The sequence below is a fragment of the Mastigoproctus giganteus genome, chromosome 3 (genome assembly GCF_048544385.1).
Source record: "Mastigoproctus giganteus isolate SK-2022 chromosome 3, ASM4854438v1, whole genome shotgun sequence".
NCBI classification, from domain to species: domain Eukaryota; kingdom Metazoa; phylum Arthropoda; class Arachnida; order Uropygi; family Thelyphonidae; genus Mastigoproctus; species Mastigoproctus giganteus.
The window spans coordinates 111,029,650-111,041,650 of NC_143577.1; the positions used below are offsets into that span (position 1 = coordinate 111,029,650).

The 12,001-nt window shown below is 38.4% G+C and overlaps 1 protein-coding gene across 2 annotated transcripts in view; it reads left to right on the forward strand.

Moving 5' to 3' along the window:
- The window catches only part of LOC150088224 (CTP synthase 1-like), a 292,973-nt gene that overhangs the window by 100,596 nt on the left and 180,376 nt on the right, over positions 1-12,001 (forward strand). The window lies entirely within an intron of this gene.

Genomic DNA, 12,001 nt, shown 5'->3' on the forward strand with positions numbered 1-12,001 from the left:
AGAGGTGGGTTGTTGATTCTGATATATATATATCGAAACCCTTCACTTGTCTCTATCGTAAGTGAAGGGTTTCTCCCTTCACTTACGATAGAGACAACATCGACGGGCAGTTGCAGCTTTTACAACAACAGGGCAACTATTGCTGTTCACCAAGGAAACAAATTGTAACAAAAAATTTTAAACGTTTGCTTTTTACAAAGAGTTAATTACTTGATTTAAGAAGTTAAATCCTTAATCCACTTCTGTTAGTTAATAACTAACAGAAGCGGATTAAGTCCCCGGGCGCAGAAGAAAATATTAGGCCCCTTAAAAAAAAAAGAGAAAGAGACAGGGAAAATAAAAATACATGTTAACCATTTTTTTTAAATAAATAAAAAATATTATGTACTATTAATGTTTTATTTCCAATAAAAATTGAATATAATATATGTATTATATTATATTCGCGTCTTTTTTTAATTTGTCTTTTTTCAGCCCCTCATAGATGTCGTTTCATTTTTCTAGTTACCATTGGTAGCCTATCAATGAAAAGAAAAATATAAAATTTAATAGTCTGATGATTAGAATGCTAAAGAAGAGATTTTTCGTTATAGTGTAATAATGTTTAATTAATGATTAATTAAAATTCAAAGATTATTCATAAACTATGAAAATCCAGGCGCTGATGTAACAACAGGAATTAATTTTATCTTAATATAATTTCAACAATATACGATATACGCGTATTTGCATATATCGTAAGTCTGCACTGCAGGAGAACCTTTGTAAGTACAAAGGAGCAAATACGATTCTATTCCTCTAATGAGCGGTAGTGTAGTATGTGCATAGTATGCAGCGTAGTAATGAAATAATGAAAATAAGCGAATATAAACATACTATCAGGTTTTACCGCCGATTGTAAACTTGTACGTAATTAAAATTGCACATATGAAACCAAACTTTGTGTCATTAGAAAAAAGTGTAAAGTTTGGGTTTTGAGGGGCCCTTCAGAAGTCGGGGCCCAGGGCGCGCGCCCGGTGCGCCTGCTGTTAAATCCGCCTCTGCTTGGGACTTACAGTCTGTCGTCGTATAGCACGATAGTTGTGTTCCTAGAAACCCTCGTGCAATGCAAAATCGTGCAATATAAACAGGCCCTATGGGAAAAGTGGGGTTAGGTGCCGACCACCCAAGATTGAACACACATTTGGAACCAAAACATTACCAAACACAATAAATAATCGGGTAATTTTAATCGTTATAAAATACTTACGTATTTTATAACGATTAAAATACGTAATAAAAAATAATATAATATAATATGATAATAAAAAATATTTATTTTTTTATTATTTATTATATTGTAATAAAGTATTTTTAGTATTTTTTAATACTAAAAAAGTATTTTTTACGAATGAAATACGTATTTTATTCGTAAAAAAATTATTATATTAAATAAAATAGTCGTAATAAAATACTTACGTATTTTATAATTCTTAAGTCGTAATAAAATGCTTACGTATTTTATTACGACTACTACGTAATAAAATATTGCTAATGCTTTTGCTTCTATCGTAAGCAAACTTGTTTTTTGTTTGATTTTCTATCCAAACAGATAGAAAATCGAAAAACAGATAAAGACAGCCGTTCCATCTCTTCCAATTCTTGTGTCTTAATCTAATGGATTTTAATTACACTTTGAGTTGTTCCTGCTATGAAAGTTGTTTTTATTTTCACCGCATTCTTTGTAATTTTCGGCGTTGCCTCATTTAGGTCTGTAGCACGTGCAATATCACATGGTCTCTCATTTCGCTCAAAGCGTTTCACAATTTCATATTTTTTTCTCTATCGACAGAGGCAGACTGGCCATAAGCCTTACCTGGGAAACCCTGTGGGCCGGAGGCCGGTGTGATTTTGGCCATAAACCGTAGTATGAGGCCACCATAAATTTTCCCGGGTAAGAATTTTTGACTCAGTCCGCCTCTGTTTATCGATATTGCTTTTTTTTTTTTTCTCTCTGAATCTGCAGTGTCTTCGCCAGGACGCTTCCTTTTCACACCTTTTAAGTATTTTACTCATTTTTAAAGCACAATTACAAAACGAGGAGGCACCCTTAATTACACATAAACAAAGCTGCGCGCGTGTAGCAACTGAATAAACAACTCCATAAAGGCCGAGATACACTATTAACACCTTACATTTTACTAAAGCACATTTCTGGGGATTACTACCATAAAACAATAAAAACAATTTCCAGTTGCGTTTCTGCTAGTGGAATCTGTTATAAACTGGTCGTAAACTCGATCTAATTGCAATTGCAAATTATCGATAGCTGGAATTGTGTGGGTTTTTACGTTATTATGGTGAAATGTGTTTCCCCTTCACTGATATAAAACACATAAATACATTTTCAGAATCTTCTTCAGTCCTATCGTGTTGCGTTCAGTTGGGGTGATTCCGCGTTCGACTGCCATTTCTTGTAAACACGAAGGCGAATCGTGCATAAGCGAATTCGGTTCATGTTATATAAGAGATCGTTCCCCTATTTATAAATCGTGTATGATCGAATTCGTGTAATGTAAACACGTGTTATACGAGGACCGACTGTACTCTATGATTTTTTTTCAGCAAATTGCATGTGGATCCTGAACTATCCTTTTTCTGGTTCATTGAAAATGTTAAGCAAGGCCCGGAAAGCCTTTTTTTCCTTACTTTGGTATGGCTACTACTGGTATGGCCTATGGTACCGTGGCCTGTGGTATTCTCATCCAAACCTTCCAAAGTGGATTTTGGAAGGTTTGGATGAGACAATATTTTTTGTCCATTTAATGTCCCCTCGACGTGGGCACCTGTACGTGGTGAGGGGACCTCCCAGTGACGCTGCTGGACTTCCAGACTAGCATCACTGGGATCTAACGCCCATACCTTGGTTCCAGGGTTACATCGTTGGAATCCGGCGTGTGCAGCCGTGCGCCGCGACCCGTGGAAGCGGAAAGGGGGATCCTGGTGGTTGAGGGGCCCAGCCTTAATACACCACTTTGGCCCCTGCTTCGACGAGACGGGTGGTCCCGGACCGGCTCGACTGGGATCAATCGGCGGGTGGTATTATACTGCTAGGGTCAACTGCGTTCCAATAAGTCTCCCTCCCTATGGTCCTGGGACGGGATAAAGACTTATTGGTAACGTGGGTATGGTGTTCTAAGCGAACTCGGCGTCCCATTCGTGTACGCAGTACCTGCTAGTTCACGAGTGGGCGCCCCCTCGTAGGGCTCCGTGGTGGGTGAGGTACTTAGGCATCAGACATTTTCTCTTTACTCCTATGAGTAATTTAAACCCCATTTCTTCTGGGGCCCCAACAAGGCCCCTACCTAATCGAGATCATGACGCAGATAACACCTCTGCAAAAAGAGCCAGAACTGAGGATAAAACACCATCTATTACACCGCTTTTCCTCATTCTCCATTCTACCGGAGAGCAGTCCATTGGAAAGATGTCACCCTTCTTCATCCAGAAAGGATTAGAAGGGTTGGCAGGTTCACCAAAATCTGTAAAAAGACTGCGTTCTGGCGACCTTTTGGTCGAAGCTTCAAATGTTAAACAGGCGGAAAAAATCCTGAACGCCATATCAATAGGGGGAATACCTATCATCGTAACCCCCCACAAAACTTTGAACTCTTCACGTGGTGTCATTTCAGAGTGGGACCTTCTTCATGTTTCTGAAGAAGAGATCTGCTCTGAATTGAAAGAACAAGGAGTGACAGCTGTCAAAAGAATATCAATGAGAAAAGATGGGAATCTCGTCCCTACCCGAGTTCTCATCCTAACGTTTAACACCCCACGGCCTCCAAGTTCCATCAAGGCAGGCTATCTAAACTGCCCAGTGAGGATTTATATCCCAAACCCACTGCGGTGCTTTAGATGCCAAAAATACGGCCACTCACAAACATCTTGTCGTGGTAACCCTGCCTGTGCTCGATGTGGTGCGAAAGACCACGAGAGCAAGGAATGTTCAGCTTCTAAACCGATCTGTGTAAATTGTCAACAAGATCATCCTGCCTACTCTAGAGCATGCCAGCGGTGGAAGGATGAAAAAGAAATACAAAAACTGAAAACAGAGCTGAATATCTCCTACCCAGAGGCCAGAAAACGTATCCAACCAGTAAATAGCGGGAAACCTTCATACGCCCAGAAGGTTTCTGCTAAGTGCACTATCGGGACACAAACTGAGATGACTATACCACCAAAAGAGTCATTCACCCCGATTGCACGCTATTTATTGAGTTCTCAAAAGCCCACCAAAAAAACACAGTCAGTTGCCACTCCTATATCCGTACCTCCTAGTGCTCCACCACTACCAAAACCAAGTGGTAAAGAGCCTCAAGGAACAACAGAAAAAATGGATGTAGAAAACAAGGAGGTACAGGATGAATCAGTCTTGGAACTCTTTGCGGAGGAAGAAATGGACACGGGACAGCGTCCATTCTTCCCCAAAAAAGATAAAGCCAAGACTGATAAAAGTAAGCCCTCAGCGCCTCGGAAGCCGCCTGATGGACCCACCAAGCCAAAATAATGGCTAAATTCCTACAATGGAATTGTCGTGGATTCCGGCGAAATACAGATGACATCAAGGCCCTCCTGCAAAAGCACGAGCCAGTTTGCTTTTGCTTGCAGGAGACTTATTTAAAGGCAAATGATGATCCCACCATGCATAACATCACAATCTTTCGTAAGGATAGAATTGCGGATGGTCCTGCTCATGGAGGAGTGGCTATCCTTGTGAATAATCAGACCCCAGTTCAGCCCTTGCTAATTACAACCAGCATAGAGGCTGTTGCAATTCGCCTTACAGTGGGATTTCTATTAACGGTCTGCTCTATTTATTTGCCACCTGGGACTGACATCTCCCAGGAAGACCTTGATGATCTTGTAACGCAGTTGCCTCCCCCTTTCTTACTTCTTGGGGATTTTAATGGACATAACACCCTGTGGGGTAGTGCTAACATCACTGGAAGGGGACGGGTCATAGAGCGTATGCTCAATGACAATGCCCTTTCCCTTCTAAATACTGGAACAAACACCTTCTTCCACATGCCTACCCGTACCTTTTCTGCCATTGATCTCTCTATCTGCTCCCCTTCTCTACTCCCTTCACTCACCTGGGAAGTGGAGGAGAATCCATACGGAAGTGATCACTTCCCTGTGATAACCTTGTTACACAGTGGGAGACCATGTCTTCCTTTTAGGTTACCACGGTGGAAGTTTGATCAGGCTGACTGGAATGCCTTCCAACATCAGGCAAATTTTGACCTCAGTACAGTCAGTCAGGAGCCTATCAGTGACGCAGTAATGTACATCACAGAAATCATTGTCCAAGCAGCTGTGAATACTGTTCCAAAAACATCTGCCCGGTTTCCACCATTTCCCAAACCTTGGTGGAATTCACAATGCACAGCAGCAAAAAAGGCTCAAAACAAAGCGTGGGGGATATTTCGCCGATATCCTACCACGAACAACCTTATAGCCTTCAAACGTGCACGAGCCAAAGCACGCTACATCCGTCGTCAGAGTCAAAAGGAATCGTGGATCCGTTTTACATCATCTATTAACCAGTCTACCAATTCTAAGGTAGTCTGGGATAAAATCCGGAAAATGAAGGGAAAATATACATCCCACCCTTCTTCAATCCTAGATTATAATGGATGCGCTATTGCAGATCCAACTGCAATAGCCAATGCTCTTGGGGAAACATTCTCTAACATCTCTGCAACATCTTCGTATTCCCCAGAGTTCCTGGTCGTGAAACATAAAATGGAAAAGCAAGCACTTAATTTTAAGACCAAGGGCCTCTATCCCTACAACGGGGCATTCACTATAGAGGAACTGAAAAGAGCCCTTACTCTTTCCAAATCAAGTGCTGTTGGACCAGATGGCATCCATTATGAAATGATTAAACATCTTTCACCAAAATCTATGGACTGTCTGCTCCTTCTGTATAACAGAATCTTTACTGAAGGGCAGTTTCCGGACTCCTGGCGAAAGGCAATCGTTCTTGCCTTTCCTAAGCCAGGAAAGGATCCAAAAGTCACCACCAATTATCGTCCTATTGCTCTGACTAGCTGTCTGTGCAAAATCCTGGAGAGAATGGTGAATTCTCGTTTAATCTGGTATTTAGAAACAAATGACCTTCTCTCCAACATCCAGTGCGGCTTCCGAAGGAACCGGTCCACTTTGGACCATCTTATTAGACTGGAAACATCCATCCGGGATGCTTTCCTAAAACGTGAACACTTGGTGTCGGTGTTCTTTGACATGGAGAAAGCGTATGACACAACTTGGAGATTTGGCATCTTAAAAGATTTGCACAGCCTAGGCCTTAGAGGGCATCTCCCCGTGTTTATTCAAAACTTTTTAGCCAATCGATCTTTCCAAGTTCGTGTGGGATCCTCACTCTCTCGCTCCTTTAGCCAAGAGGAGGGAGTACCACAAGGATCAGTATTAAGTGTCACGCTTTTCGCCATCAAAATAAATTCCATCACAGAACAACTTCCTCCAACTGTAAACAGTGCCCTCTATGTTGATGACTTTAGCATTTTTTGTCAGTCATGCAACATGAGGGTTATTGAAAGACAACTGCAGAAAGCCATTGACCGCCTCAACTCCTGGGCACTTGCAAATGGCTTCAGGTTCTCGCCGGAGAAGACCGTTTGCGTACATTTTTGTCGTAAGCGTAATCTTCATCCTGAACCTGAATTAATGCTCGGACAAAATGCTATTCCAGTAGCAGCGGACACAAAATTCTTGGGACTCGTATTTGATAAAAAGTTGACCTTTCTGCACCACATCCGTCAACTTCGCACAAAGTGCACACGCGGGCTTAATATTCTCCGCTCGCTCTCCTCTACATCTTGGGGAGCGGACCGATGCACGCTTCTTCGGCTTTACCGTGCACTTGTGCGATCCAAACTTGATTATGGGTCCCAGGTATATTCTTCAGCCAGAGACAGTGCCCTTCGATGGCTGGATCCTGTCCATCACCAGGCTCTTCGTATCGCTACTGGAGCATATAGAACATCTCCTGTCCAGAGTTTATACGTCGAAGCAAACGAACCACCGTTATCCCTTCGACGTAAGCAGTTGTCTAATCTACGCTTTTAAACTGAAATCCCTGCCAGACCATCCTACGTGGCTATCCGTTTTTGAGCCACGATGGGAAAATTTGTACAATACCCGTAAGACTGCTAATCATCCTTTTGGTATTCGTCTCCAAGAGCTACTCATAGAACTTGATATCAAGGTAGACAAGGTTGCCCAAACACCGAAGCAACCCCTTCCACCCTGGCATGCTCGTATTCCAATATGTGACTTGCCCCTTAAAAATTGGGGAAAGTCGGACACGCCATCATCGGTCTACCTGCAGCTTTATTCAGCACACCGAGCTGAACATTCTGACTTCGCGCCAGTTTACACAGACGGTTCGAAGTCAGAATCATATGTGGGATCTGCTGCTGTCTTTAGAGACACCACTACATCGGAGCAGATTCCCTCTGAATGCAGTATATTTACTGCAGAGCTGCACGCTATTGAGCTAGCTTTGGATCACATCAGTAAATGCCAAAACCAACGGTTCATTTTATATTCTGATTCTCTTAGTGTGTTACAGGCTTTAATAACCGTGAGATTTAATTCTCATCCAGTTCTGTCTAGCATTCAGCAGAAGATTCACTTCCTCCGTGAACGTGAATATGATATCCGCTTCTGCTGGATTCCTAGCCACATTGGGATTAAGGGAAATGATTTGGCTGACACCGCAGCCAAATCAGCAATTCCCAGAAATAATCGCTGCCTGTCAGTCCCCTATACAGACTACAGGCAAAGAATACACGAGAAAATACACTCCCAATGGCAGGACTCGTGGAATAGACAGACTGGAAATAAACTATATCGTATAAAGCCTGTAATTGAACCGTGGCAGTCCAGTCTGCGCAGGAATCGTAAGGAGGAAGTTGTTCTTGCCCGGACCCGCATAGGACACAGTCATTTAACTCATTCATTTTTGCTGAGGGCTGATGACCCTCCTATGTGTGAGTCTTGTGGCACAGTTTTATCAATTAGACACATTTTAATCGAATGTCCAGTTTTTAGCAGTATCCGTCTTACCGCTTTTAATCATCTGACTGAGCCATATAGACTCAGTCAGATTTTATCCGACAATGACAATGTGTCTGCTATTTTTAGATTTTTAAAGTCAATAAATATTTTTACTCGTTTATAAAATTTACATTTTTCTTATACTTCTTGACATAGTGACCTAACTAATTAGGTCACTGAAAGTTTAAATTATTTTATAAATGACATGGTCTTGGCGCATTATAGCCTTAGTAGCTAATGCGCCAATAAAACCAAAACCAAACCAAACCATTTAATGTATATGTATGTGGTAATACATTACCAATTTTATTGTTTGAGATTATTACCTAATTTCTTAAAAATTACCTTACATTTTGCTGTTAATATGCAGAGTGTTTCTATTAAAATGCACCAGCTCCACATTGCTTATTTTTACTCTAGTTCTTGTATCGATTTTTTTTTTTTTTTTATCATGTTTGAGCTAAAATTTCTGAATCTGATGTTAAAACTGGATTAGGTGTTATTACCTAATCTGGTTTTAACACCATATAAAATAACTAAATTTTACTTAATCAACGTTTTTTTTCTCAGGGGAAAAGTTGTTCCCCATCCTCAGTTTAGAATAAAATCATTTTCAGTGTTCTTCTGAAACAAATGTAAATAATTTTTATTTGAAAAAAAATAATAATAAAATAAATAACAGCAGTTATAGCATAAGCAGGTGCAATACAGACTGCTCCTTGTACAGCCAACTATGTTCTACAGTTGAACATGTGTACTGAAGAGTGAACCTTACATACAAAAATTGTGTGTGTGTTTTTATTTTTTTTATTTCAAATTTAATTGGTTTATGTTTGCTTCAGAAGTACACTGATGATGATTTTAGGCTAAGCTGAGGGTGGGAAACAACTTTTGTGTTGTAAAAAAGCAACTGATTAGGCAAACTTTAAATTTATAAATCGTAAAAATACTTAGTCTAGTTTTAGCATCAAATTCAGAAACTTCCGCTCAAACATGAAAAAAGTCTAATATATATGTATATTTTTTTAAATTAAATAAAAATGTTTTATTTTATTTATTTAATTTAAAATATATTTCGGCTTCATATGGAGGAATTGCAAGTCGCTGCCTCTAATGAATGCTCAATTATTTATTTTATTATAATGTAACTTTTGTCAATATTTAATGGTAGTGTGTGTGTATATATATATATATATATATATATATATATATATATATATACATATGGAAAAACAAAGAGAAAAATGAAGTAGCAAGAAGTTATACAAAGAAAGTATTTAAACCAAGGCGAAAGTAAAAAAAAAAAAAATTAGAAAAGAAGTACTGTGGAAGGAAAAGGTGTCAAATATGTAAAACATTTAAATAAAAGGCAAATGTAGTCAAGATTACAGGCCAATAAGTAATGAATTTAGACCAGGGCCAACCTGAGACAATGCCAAGGCCAAAAATTGTGAAATACCACATCAAAATATAATAAGCCAACTACAAAAGTGTAACAGTTAAGTGAAGAATGATGAATAACTAAAACAACTAAAAATAGATAAAAGGGGAAAAATAGTAAAAAGGAGGTGACTATTGTGTCCATTCTTGTCAGAGGGCCACTGCACAACAGTAGTCGTGAAAAATACTGCATTTCGAATGTAATGAAAATCATTGCAGTGGAAAGTGACTGAAACAAAGGTCCACCCACCGAAGCTAATAGACCTGCACTGCGGAGGCTCTAATGCAATAAAGAAATAAAACTGAGAAAGCTTAAGCACTTACCAGATGCAAAGCCAGACTGCCTGTGTAGAGAGGTGTAGATGAGAAACTGAAAATAAAATTAATATAGATGGCAGCACGAGCAGTACAGAGCAATTAACACTCACTATAGCCATGCAATATAAACATTAAAATTAGTAGATTCTGAGGAAGAACAAAAGAGTTGGAGAAATAAAGAAATATCAGCAGACATCAGGGGAAAACCAGCATGTAGCTTGTATTATAATATATCTAAAGTAAAATAGGAGGTGGACAGAATGGAAAAGCAAAGAAAAAAGCAAAGTATCAAGAAGTTATACAAAGAAAGTATTTAAACCAAAGGAGAGGTAAAAAAAAAATTGAAGAGAAGTACTGTTGAAGGAAAATATATTAAAAATTTAGATAATTTAAGTAAAAGGCAAATGTTGCCAAGATTACAAGCCAGCAAATAACAAATTTGGACTGGCACCAACTTGAGACAACAACACTAAGGCCAAAAAAATGTGAAATATCAGAACAAAATATAATATGCCAACCATAAAATTATAACAGATAAGTCAAGAATGATGAATAAACAAAACAACTAAAATTTGATAAAAGGGAAAAAATAGAAAAACAGATGACCATCGGGTCCATTCTCACAAAGTTGTGGAAAATACTGCATTTCGAACTCAATGCAAATCATTGTAATGGAATTATGATGACTGCCCCTCCCCCAATTGATTCTAATTTCTCTCTCTCTCTCTCTCTCTCTCTCTCTCTCTCTCTCTCTCTCTCTCTCTCTCTCTCTCTCTCTCTCTCTCTCTCGTCCTGGTTATTAATTTATTTTGTTTATTTTAATATCAGACTTTTATCAATTCTGTTCAGGTTAACTAATTTTATATTAATGTTTTTTGTAAATGATTTTTAATGTCAAGGCCCTAGCTATATGTCATGAAGAGTAAACGTTGTGCACTTAATTGTAGTTGCTTCCATATACTTTATATTATACAATACCAATTATTTTTTTATGTATTACATTAAAGTTCCAAACTCCTGTCTCGATATGTTTCCATTATTCAAAACGGTGTATTTATAAGCTTCTGTGAGACTATTGCCTTAGCAGTAAAGTGTGTTTTTTTTTTAAAGATATCCTAAAATCAAAATGAATGCAGTTATGGTAAACAAACTTTTAATTTCTCTCTCAGTGTGTCTTCAGTTATTCCAAATAGACTAAGCTAAATCCAGGACCCTCTTAAGATAGAAGCTTGGAAGTGATTGCATCCAGCCTGAGAGCAGCAAAATGGATACTATCAGTTGGACTTTTTCAGGTAGTGGAATGGCAATAAAATGATTGCAGTATTAGTTGGATCTTTTCATGTAATGGGGAAGGGGCATCTGAGTCTTCATACGGTTCTAACTTAATCATACAATAAGACAGTTAATTTTTCAGTGTATGATTGCATCATTATATATTGAGACATAGCATTTCACTGTTTGATTAAACTTAAGCTATTCTGAATAGTGGAAGCATATTTACACAGAAGGTAAAAATTTGTTAATGATTATTGAAAAGATATCTGTTTTGGCTAAATTAAATGAAGAATTAAATGAAGATTACATTAATTTTAAAATAATTAAATCAAAAGGTTAAATGAAATGTCATGAAATTAAAATTAAATCAAAAGGTTAAATGAAATGTAACCAAAGTTTAAACTATTGGTTATTTAAATTGCTGCTGGAGTCACATTTACATTGGACTCAAGCAGCAATTTATAGCCTAGTAGCATTTTGTAGTTTTATTTGGTTTTTTTTTCTGTAATTTTCTTTGTATCAACATAAAAAAAGAAAACTATTGGATAATTCGTACATATAACTATTTGATGTCTAGACACGTAAGAAATGATGTATCTGTAAATCCTGAAACATAGATTGGGGAAAGGATTGCATTTGATAGTATGGAGGTTATGTCGGTGGGCATTTTGTTCATTGGCTGAGGAGATGGAGAGTTTATTGGTTAGATTCCCTTTGTTTCTTTCTGAGTGTGAGTAGTTTCCTTGGTTTCTGACAGTGTGGCCTAGATGACACTAGGATGCTATGCCTTTCTGAATATCCTATATATAAATGAATGTCATTCAGCAATATTAGAGGTTGTTTT